A 22,890-nucleotide genomic window follows, 5' to 3' on the forward strand; every position below is an offset into this window, starting at 1 on the left:
ATGTAATGTCTATAGAGCAGCAAATAAACTTATAACATGAACAAGCCGTATGGTTTAAAAGCATACATTTTTAACACACACACTCTGAACGCTGGGTTGTTTTTTCTACCCAAACACTGGGTTGAGCTTGTTGGGTCATTTTGTTGGGTTATTTTTTCTATGGTTGGGTAGTTTTTGTGTAACCCAGCCATTGGGTTAGAAACTGGTCAATCTCACCTACAGTACAGTTGAAACAATACGCCCCACCCCATCCACCCTCCGACGCAACAACAGGCTCCAAATAGGAGTCAATCCTATAGACCCCCATGTTAAAATGCCCCATTTTACAGCAGAAATAAATAGGTTTACGGCCTGGTACAAAAAGTGGTTTTGGTCTATATAGCTAATTTTGCCCTTCATGACAACTGTTAATTATATTAAGCCTTAAAGTTCTGCATAATAAAGGGTGTGGCCACTTGAGTGACAGGTGAATTGTCGCTGCTGTCAAGTCATCTTCATTTGTATAGCGCTTTTTACAATACAGATTGTAAACTGACAGTCACTACTAGCCGTTTGTGTGCTGTCTGTTAACTCCACCCATGTCCCACCTCTTTGCCCATTTTCAGTTATCCAGGAGGGGTTTATGGAAAAATACTGCCAAAAATGCTGCCAAGATGGCGACGTCTGGCTCCGCCCACTTTAGGCTTCAAAAAATGCTCTTCAGTAACCTATGGGTGACATCATGGACACTACTTCCATTGTTTTATACAGTCTATGGTCAGTCAGCATCGGCCGTCTTGCAGGATGGAAACGTCTTTTTCCTGATTTTTATTTGTTATAATACTGAATGTTATTAATTTGGACATTAAAATATGTTCTCAGTCAGTTTGTTTATTAAGGTGCCTATCACGATATCTTTCGGCTATGAGAAACGCAGAGCAGCGGTTTGAGGTTTGCAGCTCCCCTGCCAAACAGTGGCCCATCACCGGCTCAGATTTCGGCAACACACGACAGGAATATATGTGGAAATTAGCTGTATAATTGAGTTGTCATTCTTTTCTGCACTTTTTCACTCACATGTATACGTTGTTTTATCTCTTGCCTTATTTTTGTGCATTCCTGGGTGTTTTTGCTTAATATTTTCATCTCTTGATTATTACTGTTGCCTGTGTTGTTACTCAAGTACAATGAAGTTTGAACTAACTGTTATATACTTACACTAGCATATTGTATATGACAATTTAGTTCAAACTTTGACCTGTGGAGGGCAGTAATACACTTAGCAGTGTCTACACTGCCGGGAATTCAAATAGAGAAGAAGAAGAAGAGAGCTAGTTCAAGATGAGCATCTATGGTTAAAACGTATATAATTTTTTCTCTTTTTTTTTTGAAAATGACCAATCGTTTCGCTAGATAAGACCCTTATTCCTCGTCTGGTATCGTTTAAAGCCCATTGAAGCTGCACTGAAACTGTAATTTTTACCTTCAACCATTTGGGGCCAACTGAAGTGCATTATAAGGAGAAAAATCCTGGAATGTTTTCATCAAAAACCTTAATTTCTTTTCGGCTTAAGAAAGAAGGACATGGACATCATGGATGACATGGGGGCGAGTAAATTATCAGGAAATTTTTATTTGAAAGTAGAATAATCCTTAAATGTTTGACCCAGCATGCTGGGTTGTTTTATTAAACTCAGCCAGCTGGGTAAAAAAAAAGAGTGCTGGGTTGCCAAATAACCCAAATTGTGTTGTTTTTATCCCAGCACATATATTTTTCTGTTTATTTATACACATTATATTGAAATATTATATGTAGTCATGGTGTAAATTGGGATTTGGCTGAAAACAACCTGCAATAGCTATTCCTTTAAACTTACAGCTGAAAAGGAGCAACTCAAGCTGAAACAGCAGGAAGACTTATTCCATGTCTTTTATATCAGTTATTGCCTCACTAATGTATCTGATGTCATAAGAAGCAAGCTTTAGATCACAGCTGATGCCATAGAGGTGTAACCGCAGCGATATCATCTTTATTTCATGTCACTGACAGGTGGTCCGACTCTAAATGTAATATTTCCCATCAAGCTGCTCATGGGTTAATCATGATCTAGACACCCACGACCCAGATAAAGCTTAACCACAGCTATGGGCTTGATATTCATTATGCGTAACAAATCTCATTAGAGGCCTGCTGATCTAGGATCATATTTGTGATGTTTATACTAGTTCAGGTGATTGCATTATGACACAGGGATGTTACCTGTGTCATAATCCCTTTACTCGTGTTGCCAGAAACATTTGATCCAGGCCATGGGCTCGAGGGGAGCCTTTATTGAGGTAAATGCGCCTCTCGATCAGGGGATTTTGCTCATCAAGAGTTACCCAGCAGGTTTTGAATATGACACTCAGTCAGCACTGATCTCATAAAAGCAAATTCTAAGCAAAAACCAAATCCATCCCTGACTTCAAAGTGTTTTTCAAAATAATTCCTGACATTGACTGAAATCTGTGTTCCCAAGCAGAGACGTAACAAATCCAGATTTTTAAATAATTGACTTCAAGGACTCTCAGAAATGTCTATTTATATATAATAATAATAATAATAATAAAATATAAATAAAAATAAAAAGATATGAAAAAGAGAAATGTAAATTAAAATGATAATTAGATAAAAAATATATACAAATAAAAAAAATAAATATAAATTACAGATTTTAGACCTTGTTCCTAAAAAAAAAAAAAAACCTCCAAATACTAGCCCACTTCAACTCTTCAGGCAAACACATCAGCAAGCTGGATGGTTGCATCTCAGTGTGATTTTTGTCAAGAGCTGTCTAGTGCAAGGCTTCAACAGAAAAGTTATTTGCACTTGAGTGCCCAGTCTGACCTTGAGCAGTTATGAGTTCAAAACAAGACACAGCGGTCCACCAGGACCATCTAAGCATTTACCTGCCTCCCACTGAGAATGAGTGCTAAGAGAGGGTGGACCTATGTAGTACACACTGCAGAAGAATGCTGCAGAACATGCCTCACGGTTGCACCTCGGCATGTCATCATCTCTTTCCACGCCTCTTCACAGCAAGTCTCTTTGCAATTCTCATTTGGGGTAACTGCATGAGATCGCGTGTTTGTTCACCGGACTGTCGATTAACTCTGACTCGTCTTGGATATTGGATTTGACGCTTATTGCTGAGTTTATGAGTGTTTGGTCAACATTTTCTTTAATTTCCAGTGTAAATATTGAACATAATAAAGATGTTTGTGCTGCAGGGAGAAAGAAATTGATTTTGAAGCAAACCTAGAAATTACATGTGAGGTTGGATCATGATTTGCAATTTTGCTAAGTACATTTTCCTGTAAATTTGTATGTCAAGTATTTGCAAAAATTTTCTTCTCCAGGTTATGCCAATATAGTTCAAATAAATGGAAAAAAGGAAAAACAAGAGGAAAAGATAAAAAAAAAATAGAGTGTTTATGGGCATATAAAATGATTATCTGTCTTCAACTACGGCTGTTTCTCATAATGACACAGATGAGAGAGAGAATCTAAAGCTTTTCAGATTAAGGTGTGACAAATAAACTAATTACTCAATGTGTGAATTAAGAAGATGGCAAGATAAGCCAGAAAGCTTCCAGCTGACTGTTCAGGGTTAATGATCTGTCTGATCTAGAAACCACAACGGGCAGTCCGTTCCTGAAATCCCTCTCACACACCCCAAACACATCCAATAAAAGATGGGCAGATCCAAAATTAACCACACCAGCCTACTGGGAGTGAATAGAAACATAGCTTCTACATAATTCTTACTGTCCAAAATGTATTTTGCATTAATATAATATAAATAACTGGATCAAAGACATTTAGATGTCCGCATCAATAGAAATTTTCAAAAGTGATTTTATATACATAGAAAGCACATTAAATTAAAGTAAAATGTCTACTTTAAGCTTTCAAATAAGTTTTGGGAGAATAAAATGTCAAAATGTGGGTACAATAATGCTCCATTGTCATTCAGTTTAACACTATTTATGTAAAAATTTAAACAACATACTTATTCTGACCTGTACGTATTAAAATATATAAAAGAATAAGTGAGCATACTAAATTTTATTGCATTTTAAATGAGTAAAAATTCTTGCTGACAAATGGGCAAAACCTAGGATAGTGGCAAAGTTAGAATTTGGGGTAAAAGTTATTAGTCTTTAATATGGCATAAATAGATTTTTTTTGTTGTAAATATCCCTGACAAGATTGTTACACTGAATGACATTTTAGTGGGTGTCTCCTGTAAATCATGGTAAAAATGTATATTTAATTTTTGCTCAGAAAAACAAACAAACAAATTAAACACGAGTCACGACCCATTCTGATGTATTGAAAAACAACAATTTAAAGCTGTATATCACTTATTGTTTCGATGCTTGAAAACCCTTTTTCATCTTTGACCCAACTAAATTCTTGCCTAAAAAAACTAAAACTAAAAATACATTTCGTGACATAACAACAGTAGTATTTTAAAAAAAGTATGGTGGATTTGCTCGACCGCCATGAGTGATATAAATGGTGAAACCGTTCCAGTGTTGGTGCTGGGGAAATATTGCACGGCTCTCAGCCAATCAACTTCGAGAACCAGAAAGTTTTACAAGAAAGCTGTTGTATATAATATAATATAATATAATATAATATAATATAATATAATATAATATAATATAATATAATATAATATAATATAATATAATATAATATAATATAATATAATATAATATAATATAATATAATATAATATAATATAATATAATAAAATCACACATTTACAGCCACATTCTACAGCCATTAGTGACATTTATTTCAGTTACCAGTTTGCTATTTATTTACCAGAATAGCAAATGAGTGGGAACTCAAACATTCTTCTACTGCCCACATTACAGCTGTAGCACAAAAACAAAGCCCATGGTGCAACAAAGGCCTCTCAAATACAAAGCAAAAAAAAAAAAAAAAAAAAAAAAAAAAAGACATGCATGGCTGTCAAATGTAAGTGACTTATTAAAATCCCCTTTATATTCAAATTCCACACATTTGTATGGAGAAGTCTATTCAGTGGGTATGAAATCCTGTATAAGTGAGATGGACGTGGCTTTGAACAGCTATTGATGCTGTTTAATTTATAGTGATGGACAGCCAAGCCAGTTAATCAGATGATATTTGGCCACCGTAACATTATTCTATTAGACAAAACCAGGGTTACTTAGCTGATTAACAGAAACAGTTTCAAAATTTAAAAAACTCAAAATTAAAAATATATCTAATTTCACTAGTCTACATCTAACTTTATAATATTTATTGGGGAATGGACCGTTGGCATTTGAACCCATGAGTTCTACAGCTCAGTACATTTTTTAAGGATCAACTCTTTAGACAGAATGTGAAGCTGGTTTGCGATCTGCTCTGACAGACAGGGGCCATTGAGCACCGCCATCTGTCTTCAAAATCCACCTGTCCGAAATCTGTACACCCCTAAGAGACTGACCTTGAAGAAATGACACAACATCTTTGAGATCTTGTGTAACTTAGAAAACGTGTGTACCTTCGGTAGGTGTTTTTGCTTAAGATGATTAACCAGAGGTGAGATAAATCTATTCTACCACCTCTATCACCTTCACAACACCCTCCTGTTGCACTTTCTGAGATTGGGCCCGTCTTCTCTGGCAGTGTCTAAGCCTCATCTCTCTCCTTTAATCTTCTCATGGCTCAAAGCCGCCTTTAGATGTGAGCAGCTCCACACTCGTGCACACACACTCAATCCAAGCTTTCAACGCAATAGAAGTGAGATACCTTTAGGCAAAACCTTCACAAATACCCAAGATTACCACCACACAGGCAATGACCAGACAAATGGTCAAGCAACTTTGATATCTGAAACAGAGCAGACAGAATTAACGGCGAACAAGTTTTCCAAGAAGCTAGGCTAGTTAGGTTAAGACGATCAGAGTTGTAAGATCTTCAAGCCATGGTAAAGAGCGAAAGTTTCACTTGTTATTTTGATGAACAGATGATTTGTCAGAACACTGTCCTGCAATAGCAATGCCAGAAAAAAAAAATGTTTTTGCCATCTCTTCACCTACGGAGCGCATTCAATGTTTGTCTGCAAAATGACTCTGTGGTAGCAAATCCTGAGGGACAATAAACAATAGCGCCTGCTACTGAATCCACAAAGCGTTCCTTTACAAGTTGCTTTTTTCAGCAGGGGTCCATTTTCAGGAAGGATGGGTGGAGGCCTGGGTAACAGAGTCACATTTCCCTTTAAACTTTGGAGATTAGATTGCAAACCTTCCGAACAGTGACCGTGATAATCTGCTGTGACTTCTTCCATCACGATTGAAATCTTATTCTGGCAAACACGCTTGAAAAATCGTTTGAATTCCAGAATGACTTCCTGAAAAACTATTTTCAAATAAAGTTATTCTACACGTGCCACTGCTGGGAAAGTCGCTGAATGTTGGAGAAGTTTATGTATCTCAGGTTCAGTCACTGCAGTGATTACAGAATTACTCAGAGGACAGCGAAATGTATTTATTTACTTGGTGGTGATATCGAGCTGATCTGGGAACAGTGGAATTGCCCGGTGAGGGAATGCTGGAGCTTATCAGGGAGTGCCAGGCGGTCGGAGAGGAAGTGGAGAGTCAGAAAAAGGAAAGGTCTAAATGCTGTCTCTTCCTTAATTTATTGCTCTCTCTCCCCGCCTCTCCCTCTTTCTCCCACCCTCCTTCTACTTTTCTGTTCTTCCTTTCCGCATTTCAAAAGAAAACATGCTGCTAAAATGATGTTTTTTTATGCACAGAACATTAAAGAGAACCGTTTTCCACATAACTACCAGATATAAGCCCCCTTTCCTCAGAATAAATGGGCATTAAAGTAACACAAGCCTTTAAAAGAGATATGTCAGCCATTATAGACCATTTCACCGGCTATTCGTCTGTTTAAGGAAGTGACATCATTGTTTTGAATGTGCTCGACAACTAACCAGAAATGTCCAAGGAACAATGTCGGGAGGCGCTTGATGCACAGTCGGTTTGCGATAATTTTTAATTTTTAATATTGACCCACTCTTTGTTCAGGAACTCACTTTTATATTTCTGTTCATCAAATGTCAGTGAAATTTGTTCATTTTATGTTTCAGTTGAAACTTTTTATATTAATTTAAATATTTATAGATGTTATAGATGGAGCATTCAAACCCTCTTAGTTAGTTTACCCAAAAACTGAAAATTATGTCATTAATGACTCACCCTCATGTTGTTCCAATCCTGTAACACCTCCGTTCATCTTCGGAACACAGTTTAAGATATTTTAGATTTAGTCCGAGAGCTTTCTGTCCCTCCATTGAAAATGTTTGTACGGTAGACTGTCCCTGTCCAGAAAGGTAATAAAAACATCATCAAGAGTGACATCAGTGGGTTAGTTAGAAGTTTTTAAAGCATCAAAAATACATTTTGGTCCAAAAATAACAAAAATTATGACTTTATTCAGCATTGTCTTCTCTTCCGGAATCCTTTCCACTGAATTGATTCCATTGAATCCTTTCATCTGTCGGCTTTGGTAATGCACTTTTATGTCGTTGTTTTTGGCGATTAGGACATCCGCGACATGCACATTTATGCACCATTTTAAAAATATAGCAATACCAAAATACAAACAATGTAGAATAGCTTGAATACAGCGTGCGTCTCCCTCAGACTGTAAACGAAGCTCGGGCTCACCGGATAACACGTCAGCAGCGTCACTGAGTCATGAACCCGGATTGACAACAGACCCGGAAGAGAAGACAATGCTGAATAAAGTCATAGTTTTTGTTATTTTTGGACCAAAATGTATTTTTGATGCTTTAAAAACTTCTAACTAACCCACTGATGTCACTCTTGATGATGTTTTTATTACCTTTCTGCACACATTAGGGGTGTAACGATACGCTCAGGTCACGATACGGTACGTATCTCCATACGGAGTTCACGATACGATACGTATCACGATATTTTGAACAAAATGAAACTGAAATTCAAACAATATTTATTAAAAAAAAAACATTAACAAATTTTAATAATTTTCCTTGTTGTACATACAAGATCACATTTCAATAAAATAAATAAATATAAAATTTTAATAAAAACCTTCTGTATTGAAATTAACAGTTGAATATGGCTGTCTGTCACTGAAAAAAAAATGTTAAATTTAACATGAACTTAGAATTATGAATAGGGGCCGTTCACATATCGCGTCTAAAAACGCATGGAAGGCGCGGCCGCACCGCTTCTCCTTCTTTCCAAAGCGCTTGCGCTCCCGTGGCGTCGGTCGTTGCTATGCAACCATGAACTGAGCTCTCCAAGAGGATCAGGATGTTTCTGCAAAGGATAAATGATTTCTAGCCCTTGCATTAGTTTTACTACGAGATATATTGATGGAGATAAGATATAAAAACCACCATGTACAGCTATGATCAGCTGTTCGGCTGAGCTTTTGATGTTTTGTTACGGAAAGGCCATAGCTGATCGCTTGCTTCTTGTCACACGACCTGCGGTGCGCTTGCGGCATTCTGAGAAGTTGAGAATTGCATGCGCGTCGATCCCATTATGAGCGCGCCTGCCGCGCGGCTACATTTGAAAATAATAACTGACTTGCACGCGGAAAAGACGCAATATGTGAACGGCCCCACAGAACTTCTTAAAGCAAAGCATCGCAAGTGTCTTTTGCTTTTCTGTGAGCACAGCTGTTGCTGTGCACTGCGGTGAAAGAAAGCCACGACTTTTCTCACGCGACCATGCAAGAGACTGACATGAGAAACGTTTAAACCTGCTTGCAAGATTCGATGTGTGCCTGAAACATTTACTGAACTAGAGAGCTGATTGAGACACACCATCTACGATAAATCGTTACACCCCTAATACTTATAGTAATTTAAAAATGTGGTAGCATTGGATCTGGACAGAAAGGATAACTCTGGGAGTTGGAAGGGGTGTGTCGCGATTCTGCCTTCTCACATCGTGATACAGGTTCGTGGACCTGCGTGGACCATCGCGGTTTCGGTTTCATATTGCATATCGTTACACCCCTACCGCACATACATTTTCAATGGAGGGACAGAAAGCTCTCGGACTAAATCTAAAATATCTTAAACTGTGTTCCGAAGATGAACGGAGGTCTTACGGGTTTGGAACGACATGAGGGTGAGTCATTAATGACATAATTTTCATTTTTTGGGTGAACTATCCCTTTAAGGTAATGATACACGGGGCAACTTTTTGAGCGATGTTGCTGGGCAGTGTTGCCGAGCAAAGATGCTTGGGCACTTTCCCATTGGAAATGAGCAACAAATTTCTATCTGGACACTTTACATCAGAAAGGAGCATGAACTTATATTTTTTTATGCTGGTAGTTGTCATGTGTCAACCCAAAACAGGGAATTTACCTCATATAATGCTTAAAATACCAACAGGCGTCCAATTTAATGTGAGTAGGCTGTAATTTAGCCATTGAATGTTTTCAGATAAATACTAAAAAGACGCATTCTGTTTAACATCCGTTCTGTAGTGGTGTAGGCTGTAGGGTGAATGGCACGTGAAAGTAGCTTTCGATGCAGGTTCGAATCTGCCTTTTGCCAAACTCCCTCTTCTCCCTTTTCCCATCACAAATCAGATCAGAAAGGCATTTATATTTAATAAAAACAAAGAAAATATGTGAAAAGTTGAAATAAAGTACAAGTGTTTGTAATAAAGTATTTATTGGGTTGGCAATAGATTTGCTCCTCTCTGATTGGTTGCTGCCAACTGTCCGTTGCCCTAATTAGTTGTCCTGTGTCTCACCAGGTTGCCCGTTGATGGCAACATTGCACAGCAACATTGCTCAAAAAGTTGCCCCATGTATCATCACCTTTACACGCTGTTCCACAGCAACATGGCAACAAACTTTACCTAACCCTAAGCACACATAATGGCACTCCGCAATTAGTTTAATATCATTCAGTTAGCAATGTAATTTACTATTTGCATATATACAGATTGAACCTGCCATGCAAATGGAATGTAAACTGATAACCTTCCCGGGTGCCTTAGCGAGGAGTACATTTTTGACACCGTTTCACTTGTTTCAGCTTCATCAAACAAAAAGACAAACGTCATCCACAAATGTGTAAGAACAAATGTTACCAACCTTTTCACCAAGAAAGTAATTATACACATCCAGACTGCATTGCGCTCTTACCGTATCTCTCGTGTAGATGCAGGGCAACATCAACCAGGTAATTATAGTTGCCTAGATAATATACTTCAGCTTAACATTTTGTGTGAAAAGTTTGTGCCTCAAAGTCTTATTTAAAAGGGTACAGTAATTCCACATCATTGTTTATTTTAATTTTTTGTAAGTACCTTAACTGTTCCATTTGCGCTAGACAAAGTATATACTAGTTTTGACACATCTATGATTTAAAAGGGTACCACCAGACATGCGCAGTAGCATTCCAAAGTGTTTGTCATTAACATCCTTCAAATGGTCTATAAACTCTAAAACTCTCCACAAGGCTTTAGTATTGGAAAATTCTCATATACCACACAGATGCAAAAATCTATGCGTCACCAGTCAACTGTATGGCAAAGTGTTTATATAAATTAAATGGTTATAAAGAGTGAGAATCAATAACAGGTTTACCACTAGAGCATTTAATTTTAAACAAACATCAGTTATATATCTATACGTTATTTTGGGTTATTTGAGACACTTTCAAACACAACATTTAAATTAAAAATGCAGTTTCACTATGGAGAACCACATAGGCCACCCATTATTAAATTGATTGCCTATGGCTTTTTAATTACATATGAGACATTTACGCAGAGATTTAAGCATTATGATATAACAGATTCTCTTTCTGTAAACAAACTTGCTACTAATGGGACTGCAATGATGCATATCAAATGCAAATGCAAATTAGTACTTCACGTAATTACTTTTTATGGAAGGGAAAGCAGATCAACTCACAAATCAGGGTATCTGAGAAAAGAAAAAAAAAAAAAAAAAAGAGCAAACCACCATTGAGACAAATGGACATAGCATTAAAATGTAGCTATGCAGAGACTAATATTGCTGTAATACCGCTAATACTAGCAAAGAGGCAGTTGTTTTGTATTACAATGTAGCAGTACACTAACAAATTCTGAAGGAGTTTCAAACTCATTTTTAAGAAAGATGATTTGTCATTAAATCAGCGCTCGAAACGCTCTTCCTATTAGTTTTAACAGTCTAAGCTCGAAGAAATCACAATTATTTCCAGACTAAAGGGTCCACATGGTGAACACTTTGACCAATCATATAATGCATGCCTTTAATGAGTAACAGTACTATGGTGCATTATGTATGTGTATGTGTGTGTGTGTGTCTAGGGAGATGTTCCTGGAGGAAAGCAATCTAGCCCTTCATCTCTTCTTTTAAATTACTGAAAGAACAAATAAAATCAGAATTATTTTCAGCAGCATGTCAAGCAGATAAACGCTATGGTCAAGGTGTACACAAAATGACTCTGAGGTATACACACACATAGAGATGGACCACCAAAACACACAATACCATGAAATATCTAGTGATAAATACATGCATCAACCTGTCTGTTCCACTAATATTGTGTATTTTAAGATTATTGGCCAATTAACAACAGTGTTTTTTTTTTTTTAAATGCAAACTAAAAAGCAAAATTAAATTCAAATAAAAAACAAATAGAAAAGGAAAATAATAATAAAACAAAATGAATGATTCTTATTCATTTATTTCTTATTAATTAATTTATTAATAATTAATTCTGTGATTTGGAGATTTTTATTTTTGCTATCATTTAATTATATTATATTTCATAAATCAACATCGTACTGGCAATCAGCCACCATCTCTAGATGGATATCAGCTATTGATAAACATGTGTCAGGAATATCTTTACGAGAAAAACCAAGAAAAACCAACCCAAACCAAACACAAAAAACCAAAGCCAAAGCACTATTCATACAACACAAGTCTGCAGCCAGACTTGTGTCTAAAATTTCACAAAAATCTTAATAATATTTTCCTATTCCTTTTTTTGTATTCAAATGTTAATTTTATGATTTTAAAGTTATGATTTTAAAGGGCCACTGAAGTGCCTTGAAACGTGCAGCATTATTCAATGTGTTGACGTAATTTCCACTGAAACAGGAAGACAGGGCGGGACACATCGAACAGCTCCTCTTCTTTTTAAAAACAGCCAATAGCATTTTGTTTATATCACAGCTCAGCCAGAGCCTTTGAGCTCAGTAAACAAAGTCGCAGGCACAGTCTAATAGATTCCCCTTTTAGATTTAATATGAAACTGCTGCTAAAGCAAAACAGTGAACATAGTCATGCTGAGGATATGTAGTTTGAATAGTGTGTAATTTATGTTGGTGGCACCGGTGTTATCTCTTCCATTCGTCAGTGCTGTTTCTAATGTCAAGTCTGTCTAACCATTTCTCCTCATAATCTCCTCCATATCATTCTGTGCAGAATTCAAATAAGTCTGATACGTTTTCTGGTCTGCGCTGACTCTCGACCGGAGCAGACTGTGTGTGCATGCTGAGGTGGTTTATGCGACTAACGTGAAACCAGACTTCATTTGCTCCAATGTGTAACCAGCCCAATTCTGGCTACTGTTCAATCTGCGTTGTGTGACAGAAGACAAGGAGACAACTGGAAATGCTGCTGCTGTGGAGTTTATTCTGGCCCTCTCCTCTCAGCGCGCTCAATGCGGTCTAAGGAAGCAGCGCGGGCTGAACAGAAATGATGTCACCACGTAAGAGAAATATAAAACTTTTTTCCAAAAATAGCAAAAATAAGGTATAAAACAAAATGATGAGGTTTTCGTGGACAAATTAATACTAAGAAAATCAATAAAAATTGAAAGAAAGGATGATTAGTGAAATACATTAAAGTATTTACATAAAGTACATGTACATACTTATTAACATCCGTCACATTCACCCCTCCTGAATTTCACTAATATCCTGACCAAATGACAAAATTGATCCCAGAGAACCAGATTTTCAATGAATCTCATTCACAGTTCAACATAGTAAGTTACCCGCTTTACAGGTCAAGAAAAGTCCAAGGTTGATCAAGTCTCAGACATTCTCAGAACAGTATGCTGCCTTGTACAACATACAACAATCTGGTCTATATCACACTTCATGAAATTCATATTTTGTAAATATTCTTACAGTTTTTTCATAGGAACAAATATCTTTTAAAATAAAGAAAGAAATGACCCTGATCTCCTTGCTACAGATGACCCCACTTTCTGACCATAAAATGGTTTCTGCGCCATTGACTCAATTAAACGGCTAACCCTTTTGACCACCCTTCCTGCACGGGTTCTAACACCCTGTGTGTCAGTAGAAATTTGTGCTTGTGTGTCAGGAATGCTGTTAGCATGAGAGTCGTTCACAGTTTCTATTTGAGGGTCAGGATTACTAGTAGGGGATTCAGTCTCTATGCCAGATACTTGATCAAAACCCACAACAGCCTCATTATCACTGGGATTTTGGTCACAGACACTCAGACCGTGGACTGAATGATCAGATTCCAGGACATCATCATCCATAAACTCTTGACCTCCAATCTCTTCTTGATCATCAAGCACCCATGCCCTCGTTCTTTCAAAAGAACTCTCCTCTTCCAATGAGTCAGACAACTCAGACACGCGAGATTCACTCTCCATATTCACGGCATTAGACTGTATGTCCTTGTCATCTTGAGGTGATTCAACAGGCAGGAAGCTGATATCAAGAATCAAATTTCGATGCACCACTTTGGATTTTCCTTCCTCGTCAGTGAGTTTATATATGTTGGTTTGAAGGTTCCGATCCTTTACAGTATAGACAGTTGGATCCCACTTGTCAGCAAGCTTTTTCTTTCCTCTTTCACTCTTGTTTGCAAGGAGCACTCTGTCTCCGATGTTCAAATATTTACCCTTTACCTTTCGATTATAACACTTTGCTTGCTTTTTCTGTTCTTTTTCAGCATGTTTCTGGGCAATGTGTGCTGCTTCATGGAGATAAGACATGAGTGTTTTCACATAGCTACCATGGTCAACAATCACAGAGTCATGCAATACCTGCCCAAACATGACATCAACAGGAAGCTTTGGAATGCGGCCGAACATCAGCTGGAATGGGGCGTAACCAGTGGTCTCGTGTACTGTGGCATTATATGCAAACGTCAGAGTCTGTATCTGCTCAGGCCACTTGTGTTTCTCTTTGAGAGGCAGAGAGCGAAGCATACTACCCAGAGTCCGATTAAACCTCTCTGTCCCACCGTTTCCCATCGGGTGGTACGCTGTAGTGTGTGACTTTTCAATGCCTGCCAGCTTGAGCAGTTCTGCTATGAGGGTACTTTCAAAGTTGGTTCCTTGATCCGTATGAATGCGTGTTGGGAAACCATAAACACAAAAGACGTGATCCCACAACTTCTTCGCAATTTGTTTTGCTTTCTGGTTTACACACGGGAAGGCATGGGCCAACTTTGTGAAGTGATCCGTCACAACTAATACGTCTACAGAACGCTGCTTGCTGTCCTCAGCACTCCAAAAATCCAAACACACTAACTCCATAGGGGCAGAAGTTCTTATGCTCTCAAGTGGAGCTCGAGCAGATGGCTCTGGTGTTTTGGCCAATACACATCTCTGGCAACACTTGACATACTCCCTTATGTCACGCTCCATTCTAGGCCAGAAAAAGCGATTTCGGGTTAGCTGGAGAGTTCTTGACTGTCCCTGATGTCCAGCCAGATCATGTACACCAGTTAAAGCTTTAGCCTTGAGACTAGAAGGAAGTACAAGCTGGAACCTCTTGTGATGGCTTAGAGGATCTTTAGAGACACGATAGACTACTCCATCTTGAATCTTCAGCCGATCCCATTGCTTAAGAAGAACTAATGCCCTGGCATCCATTCCAGCCCTCTCTCGCCTTGATGGTCGCTTCTTTTGTCTCAGGAAGGGCATAATTTTTGAGATTACTGGATCTGACTCTTGGTCCTGTTGGATCTTCTCAAGAGGGATTTCTGAAATTGCATTGCATCCGGGCATTACTGCATCCTGAATGGACTGAACTGCCTGGATGGCCCTTAGCTCAGTTACGGTCTCCCACTGATTATGGAGATTCAAATGAATTCCAACTGCTGTATGATCACAAGACACTGGATAATTTGGCTGCGATGACACAAGGAGACTGTTTACTTGCAAACGGAAAGTGTCTTGAATTCCATTTTCATTAATACCTTCAGCCTCAGTGAGTAAACTGCCATACTGCTCGGTGATGAGTCTGTGACTGACTGTTTTTGCAAAAGGATCCCGACTCAAAGCATCAGCTACGGTGTTCTTTCTTCCAGCAATATGCTTAAGATCAAAGGAGTAAGCCGCAAGCTTAGACACCCAACGCTGTTCGCAAGCATCGAGTTTAGCCTTCGTTAGTATATATGTGAGCGGGTTATTGTCCGTCCACACGGTGAATGTGTGGCCCTTTAACCAATGACTGAATTTTTCACACACGCTCCACTTTAACGCTAAAAACTCGAGCTTGTGTGCTGGATACCGCTTCTGAGAACTGCTTAAAGATTTGCTTGCGAATGCAATGGGACGGGCTTTCTCCTCGCCTGCTGGTATCTGCGATAACACAGCCCCGAGTCCATCAAGAGAAGCATCAATTGACAGGATTAAAGGAAGAGAAAAGTCGGGGTGTACTAGAACCACACTATGCAGTAAGCTCTCTTTTAGTTTAAAGAGAGCGTCGTCACACTCTGAAGTCCAGTCCGTTGGCTTGAGCTTTCTGTATGTGCCAGCCTTAGCCTCGGTTTTGACCTTTGCTCTCCTTTTCTGCCCAGCTGTTAGGGAGAAGAGTGGTTTGGCTATGGAGGAGCAATTTGGGATGAAGTGCTGGTAATAGAGGATCATTCCCAGAACAGACTTAATCCTCCGTACAGATGGAGTACAGCCATCTTCATCCATGAGGTCAGCTTTTGACAGTTTGGCTATAGCTTCAACCTTTGATGGATCAACAGAAACACCATTCCCATCAATGATGTGGCCTAAAAACTTAACAGAGGCCCGCATCAGATGGCACTTTTTCGGACTTAACTTGAGATTGTGGTTCCTCAATCGTTGGAATACTACCTCCAACCGCTCCAGAGCTGCATTCTCATCAGGTGCAAACACCAGTAGGTCGTCTAAGTAACACAGCAAACTACTAAAATTCAGATCTCCAAAGATACTCAACATCATACGCATAAAAGATGCTGGACTATTGCACAGCCCCTGAGGCATCCTGTTGTACTCATGGAGTCCTACTGGAGTCGTAAATGCTGTGTACTTCTTATCTTCTTCAGCCATGGGGATGTTATAAAAGCCTGATGTTAAGTCCATAGTACTGAAGAGAGTGTTTCCACCCAAGGCAACCAGACAGTCAGATTGGTGTGGGAGTGGGTGTGCATCTTTAATGGTTCTGGCGTTCAGCCATCTAAAGTCTGTACAAATCCTCAAGCCGCCGTCTTTCTTCCATACTAGAACCAAAGGCGAAGCATACTCGCTCACTGATTTCCGAATTATTCCTTGCTCTTCCATTTCGGAAAGAACTTGGCGCAACTTTTGATAGTGACCAGGTGGTACTCGACGGTATGGCAGTCGAAATGGACGCTCGTCTATTAAGCGAATGCGATGGACAAAATCCCTGACTTCCCCACAATCCAGAGCATGTTTGGAGAATACATCATTGTAGTTCTCAAGAAGCTGGACAAGCTTTTCTTTTACTGTAGTCTTGACAGAACATAAGTCAATATTAATGTCACTGAGGCCTACAGCCTTTAGTCTCTGTTTAAGATCAGCTGAAGCACCAGCTTGAGAAGACCTCTCAGATGTTGGCACTTGGGCATGACTGAAACCCTGCAACAGGTCAAAATCTTCTACAGCTAGACACGGGAACACATCTGCAAGCTTACGATTCCTCTTGAGGGTGACTGGTTTGTCTGAAATGTTGGTAACTTTTAGAGGAACCCAACGGTCTCCCCACAACGGTGTAACAACGCGGCCAATGATGATGTCCCGTGGCATGGATCTAGAAGAAGTGGCCTCCACGATTACAGTACTTCCTGGTGACATAGCAGCATTACTCGGCAGCCGTCCCCAGACAAGGTGCTCTTGTTTGGCCATTAGTGTAACTGACTGCTGAAGCTTAACAGTCCCAACCTTGTCGGGTGGATCTTCACCTCTCCAACGGCAAGTATTTGCCATAACATCCAAGAATTGTTCACAGGATGATGATGGCTCCGAGACACGGTTAGACAAAATCCTCCAGTAATCATTGCTGATCTTCATCCTATGCATGATGAACTTAATTACGTTGGTACCAATGATCAAATCATCTCTTTGTCCTGGCACGACTAGAACAGGTACTAAACATCTCTCACCATACACCTTCAGCTCAACTTCATACATGCATTTGGGTTTAGTTGCTTTACCTCCACATCCTATTAAAATTATTTCCTGTGGCAATGGTGTAGGCTTTGGCAACACATCTTCGCTCAGCATTCTGCTCTCTACTGCTTCACTGAAAGTACATGCCATAGATCCTGAGTCCAACATTCCCATCATCTGAAATTTGTTGTCGACACAGACGGGTGCATAAAACAATTCATCAAACACTTCAAGAGTTTGCATATTCTGTGCAATCACTTTAACTTCAGCTGGAGCTTGTGCACATGCACTTTCATAAACTTGCTTAGGGTCTGCATTTTCGAGGGTTTGTTCCACTCTACCCACACGTCCCCTCTCCAGGTGTGGGCCGACTATTTTAAAGTCTGTGAACTCTGAGGCGGCTGTACAAACTGCTTGCCATTGCTGGGTTGGATTTTTGCACAATCTCTCTGTATGTGACCGGGTTGGAAACAGGCAAGGCAAAGTCTGTGCCGTCTACAATGTGCTAGAGTGGAATGCTCAGAGGAATGGCACACCTTGCATGCTCTCATAGGTGGTTGGCTTGGACGAGAGTGCCTCATTTCTGCTTGACTATTCTGGGAAAGAGCACGATCAAGTAGACTGATGAGCGTCTTCATGCAGTTATCATCATTCTGTAGATGAGATGGGGTGCTAGAGTTAGTGTTATCAGATGACACAACAGGAAAAGTGCTGGTTGCGACCTCACCCTCCATAGGTGACTGAGTGTGAGCTGCAGCATTTCTCACAGCAAAGTTACGCTTGGATTTGACTGCTAACTGTTCCTTTTGTTCAGTCTGATATCTGTCAAGATGTTCTTGTACCTCACTCGCAGTCCACTTATCAGGTGCTTTTAAGCGGAAAATGGCTGACAGGGCTGGATCCGGGCAATGCTTGACAAACATCATGGCTGCTTCCTGGCACGGATTATCCATCTGTCTCCCAAGCCTGGTCAAAGCCTCCTCTGCAACATCGACAGCCTTATTTAGACGGACCCAGTACTCAACTGGATTTTCTCCCGCAACAGGTACTGTGCTGTAGAAATCAGCTAAGGGCATGTAAGAATATCTGACCTCACTGAAATGCTGTTTCAGGATATCAAATATCACTTTGGGGTTTTCAGAGGGTCTCAGGGAAGTGTTACTGCGAAGGGTAATTCTAACAATGTCTTTGGCTTTACCCATAAGTCTTGAAAGGATTTCATTATAGTGTTCCAACAATGGAATGCCTCTTTTCCGCAGGTAAGTGTCCATTAAATCCTCCCACTCATGCACACTGAACTTATCTGTTCCATCTCCTCGGAAGGCAGGGGCTCTTTTGCTTCGGACTGCATGACTAATTTAACTCCCGTCAAATTAAGAGAGGGTGCCTCTGAGAATGACTGACCTGCACCTAAACTTCGAGTTTGTGCATTGTTGGATTCTCTTTCCCCATACGCTACCCCACTTTGAGCAGAAATTATAGTCTGTCCTATTTCCTGGGCAATGTGCGTTATGAGATTAAACCATGCTGGATCACTTAAGTCTGGGCAGACTGATAATGGATTACCTCGTAACTGACTAGGTGTTTGTTCAGTTACTCGTGTGGAACAAAATTCAGGTGGCGTTTGTTCTACATGACCCCTCCCAGTAACAGGTGTAAATGTACGATCACTGAAAAGTCTCCCTCTACCAAAACTTGAATCAGACATGTTACCATCAGCATTAAAATTGTCCATATTGTAACCATGTGCCATCTTTTCTCATTAATGTAATTCAACAAACAATGAGTAATGTAGATCTCAAATGAAAAAGAAAAAAAAACTCATTGTAAACACAACAAAATGATTAAAAGATATAAAATGAGAAAAAGTAAAAGTAGTGACACTAATCATGTAGTGAAACGTCCAGTTCAATGAAAATGAACCACTTTGTACTAATCATGTAGTGAAATGTCCAATTCAGCAAAAATGCACTACTTTGTGTTACTGTTCTTTGAAACCTTGACTGAAGTGCAGCGCCCACCGGCGACCAAACGACATTGATCCTTGGACGAAGATCTGCAGCGAGCTGATCTCCATCCGGGTCACGGCACCAATGTAACCAGCCCAATTCTGGCTACTGTTCAATCTGCGTTGTGTGACAGAAGACAAGGAGACAACTGGAAATGCTGCTGCTGTGGAGTTTATTCTGGCCCTCTCCTCTCAGCGCGCTCAATGCGGTCTAAGGAAGCAGCGCGGGCTGAACAGAAATGATGTCACCACGTAAGAGAAATATAAAACTTTTTTCCAAAAATAGCAAAAATAAGGTATAAAACAAAATGATGAGGTTTTCGTGGACAAATTAATACTAAGAAAATCAATAAAAATTGAAAGAAAGGATGATTAGTGAAATACATTAAAGTATTTACATAAAGTACATGTACATACTTATTAACATCCGTCACAAATGGAAAGTATATTTCTGAATCGTTCCCTATAACTATAGAGTGAGAGAATGTAAGTTTTGAAGGCTTACATCTCCTAAATGTGAATTTTGTCATTGTTTTGGAGCACACTAGTTTATAGAAAAGCTTAAGGCTAACATATTCATAGTAAAAGCCCCAAAAAATAAATTGATTTCATGGGGACTTTAAGGAGGTCTGCCTCTTGTGAAAGAGCTGAGAGTGCTGCTATCTGAACCACAAACCACCGTGACTAAATGTAAGGTGATCGCCAGAGTCTTTTTGCTCTCTCTCATATGCGAATGTGACAATTTGATCAGACAACCCAGGACAAACTTGCGTACTCATCTGCCGTGCCCTAATAACTTCAATAAAGTTCCATACTCAGCTTTGCAGTATTAATAAATAATTCTTCAGATGTTCCACTTTAAGACTTTTTGCAGATGTTCTCTGCTCAGTCAGTCATGAGAAGTGAATGGCATGAGATTTACCTTAATTCTGCCACCAGAAATAGAAAATTCACTCGAGGGACAAACTTCTATCATAGGCACACAACTTATCACCTGCGTGCAGGTTTGACAGCTGCCTCGCTCACAGAGCTGCAACTATCATTCATAGCCAAAACACCGAAGCTTCAAAAGAAAAATGTGAAAATGAATCTCCAAGTTAATTTGCGACAGCTGAATGCTGAACATTGTGAATATGAAGGTGTTTCTTCACATATCCCAGAACCATGCATAGCGCTTCCAAAGATGATATAAATTTCCAGTTACGCTAATATGTGTGAAATGCAAAGTACTACCTTGCACACAATCCTCAGGCGGCGTAGTAATCCTCTGCAACTGTGCATTTCAAATCTTTCATGTCTTTATAAAGCTTTGGAGAATGATTTCAGCATCACCTCCAAGTTATCAACCTGCACAAGATGTAATATTCACTAAGGTGATTTGGAAAAGCAAAGGATACCGTGGCTTTAAAGGTAAAGACCTTGAGCCTGTATTTACGCTGATCTCAAGTTCAAGAAAGCCAACTCAGTTCTCTGAAAATGTGAAGACCTTTAACACTTAACCGATAAAGGAATTTCTTAGTCTGCTTTTCTTTTTACACTAGTAACTTAATGCAGGCAAACCAAAAGAGAAGATATTCTTATCAATGGTAAGTGCAACAAATTACACAACAGCTGCTTCACATTATATAAAACAAGTCTCAAAATAGTACAGTTTTACAAATATGTCATATCAGCCGGTCCAATACATTTTATTATTGAGTATACCCTCCACCCACACCCACACACACCCACACACCCACACACCCACACACACACACACACACACACACACACACACACACACACACACACACACACACACACACACACACACACACACACACACACACACACACACACACACACACACACACAGTATCTGTGCTTATTCTGTGTGTCCTATTCCCGGATTAAACCCACTAGCTAATTTGCTGATTCTTCGCAATGCCTGAATAATCCAACCCTAATCCTTGCAGGCTCGATTAAACAGTCAAATCTGGAGCTCAGAATCTTTCTGTGTTTTAAATAGACACCTCACTTCAATACTCTCTGATCCAGACATTGCCTGCTGGTGTTTTCTCACAGCCTCTGCTTGATGTATTACAACATGTCCATTTATCCTAGAAAGAGTTTTCCTTCCATTGCCCACTGACTCCTGAGAATATCGGTTACCAAAAGACTGCCAGCATTCAGTTTTAATTTTATACCAGACCTCTTAACTGTAATGAACATAATTAAAATTCGTAATTTATTCTGCAGTTATCAGCATCTGGCTATTATGTAACTTAAAATGGAAAGCTGCAGTCCAGGAAGCTGATACATCATTTCAGTACTATATTGTACATATAGACAGATGAGCCAAAACATTATGAACACATGCCTGATATGCTGTTGGTCCACCGTGTGCTGCCAAAAAAGCACCTACCCACCAAGGCGTGGGCTCTACAAGACCCCTGAAGGTGTGCTGAGGTATCTGGCACCAAGACATTAGCAGCAGATTCATCAAGTTTTGTAGGTTGCGAGCCACCGTATAGTTCAAACTTGTTGGTCCGACACATCCCACAGATGCTCAACTGGATTGAGATCTAGGGAATTTGGAGGCCAGGGCAACACCTTGAACTCTTCATCATGTTCCTCAAAAGATTCCTGAACAATGGGCCTCATTCATGAAACTTTCGTAAATTTATGAACAAATTCAGAGTAATTTGCACATAAAAAGTACCTCCCCGAAAACTCGTGCACACTCATTCACAATTATCGTAATCCCTGCCTATGAATTACAACTACGCAACTACGCGTGTCCAGGAATGCTGTGTTTGGCTCCATTATATTGCATAAATGATAAAGAGAATAAAAGGCCATATGCCTTGCCTAAATATAAATATTCAGTTAACATGTATCTACCAAAGCATTTTAAGCAATTGAAAAAAATGCCTGGTGGTCTTCTCAAAATGGCCAGCATCTGAGAGCACTTTGGAAACGCAGCGTTTTTCCATCAGAGACACTTTGGTTGCTATGATTTGGAATATCCATGGCAATAACGTGTTACCAGTATCTCATTTTGAAGAATATTACCAAATATAAAAATGCAGTAACCAGCAATATTAACTTCTCCATTGTTGTTTAGTCATTGTACAAGTAGGATGGTTGGGCGCTGTAGTATTTGTCCCGCCCCTCCTCCACTGTGATTGGATGGCTGGGAACAAATTGACAGGGATTAGTGCTGTGTTAACCCAAATAGTTTTCAACTCTCAGCTCCAAAAAACAAACTTGATGTTCAAATGTTTACACACCATTTACACATGGTAGAGAGCAGTTGTAAATTTCTTACCAACTAACATTTTAAAAATACGAACATATTCATAAAATCTGAAAATGTACGTGAGAATGGCTTTACTAACGATTTACACAAAAAAT

At 39.4% G+C, this 22,890-nt stretch overlaps 1 protein-coding gene across 1 annotated transcript in view; it reads right to left on the reverse strand.

Annotated features, from left to right (window-relative positions):
- esama (endothelial cell adhesion molecule a) overlaps positions 1-22,890 on the reverse strand; it is a 56,161-nt gene that overhangs the window by 21,783 nt on the left and 11,488 nt on the right. The gene's annotated exons all lie outside the window — the stretch shown is intronic.

The sequence above is a fragment of the Chanodichthys erythropterus genome, chromosome 10, assembly GCF_024489055.1.
Source record: "Chanodichthys erythropterus isolate Z2021 chromosome 10, ASM2448905v1, whole genome shotgun sequence".
NCBI classification, from domain to species: domain Eukaryota; kingdom Metazoa; phylum Chordata; class Actinopteri; order Cypriniformes; family Xenocyprididae; genus Chanodichthys; species Chanodichthys erythropterus.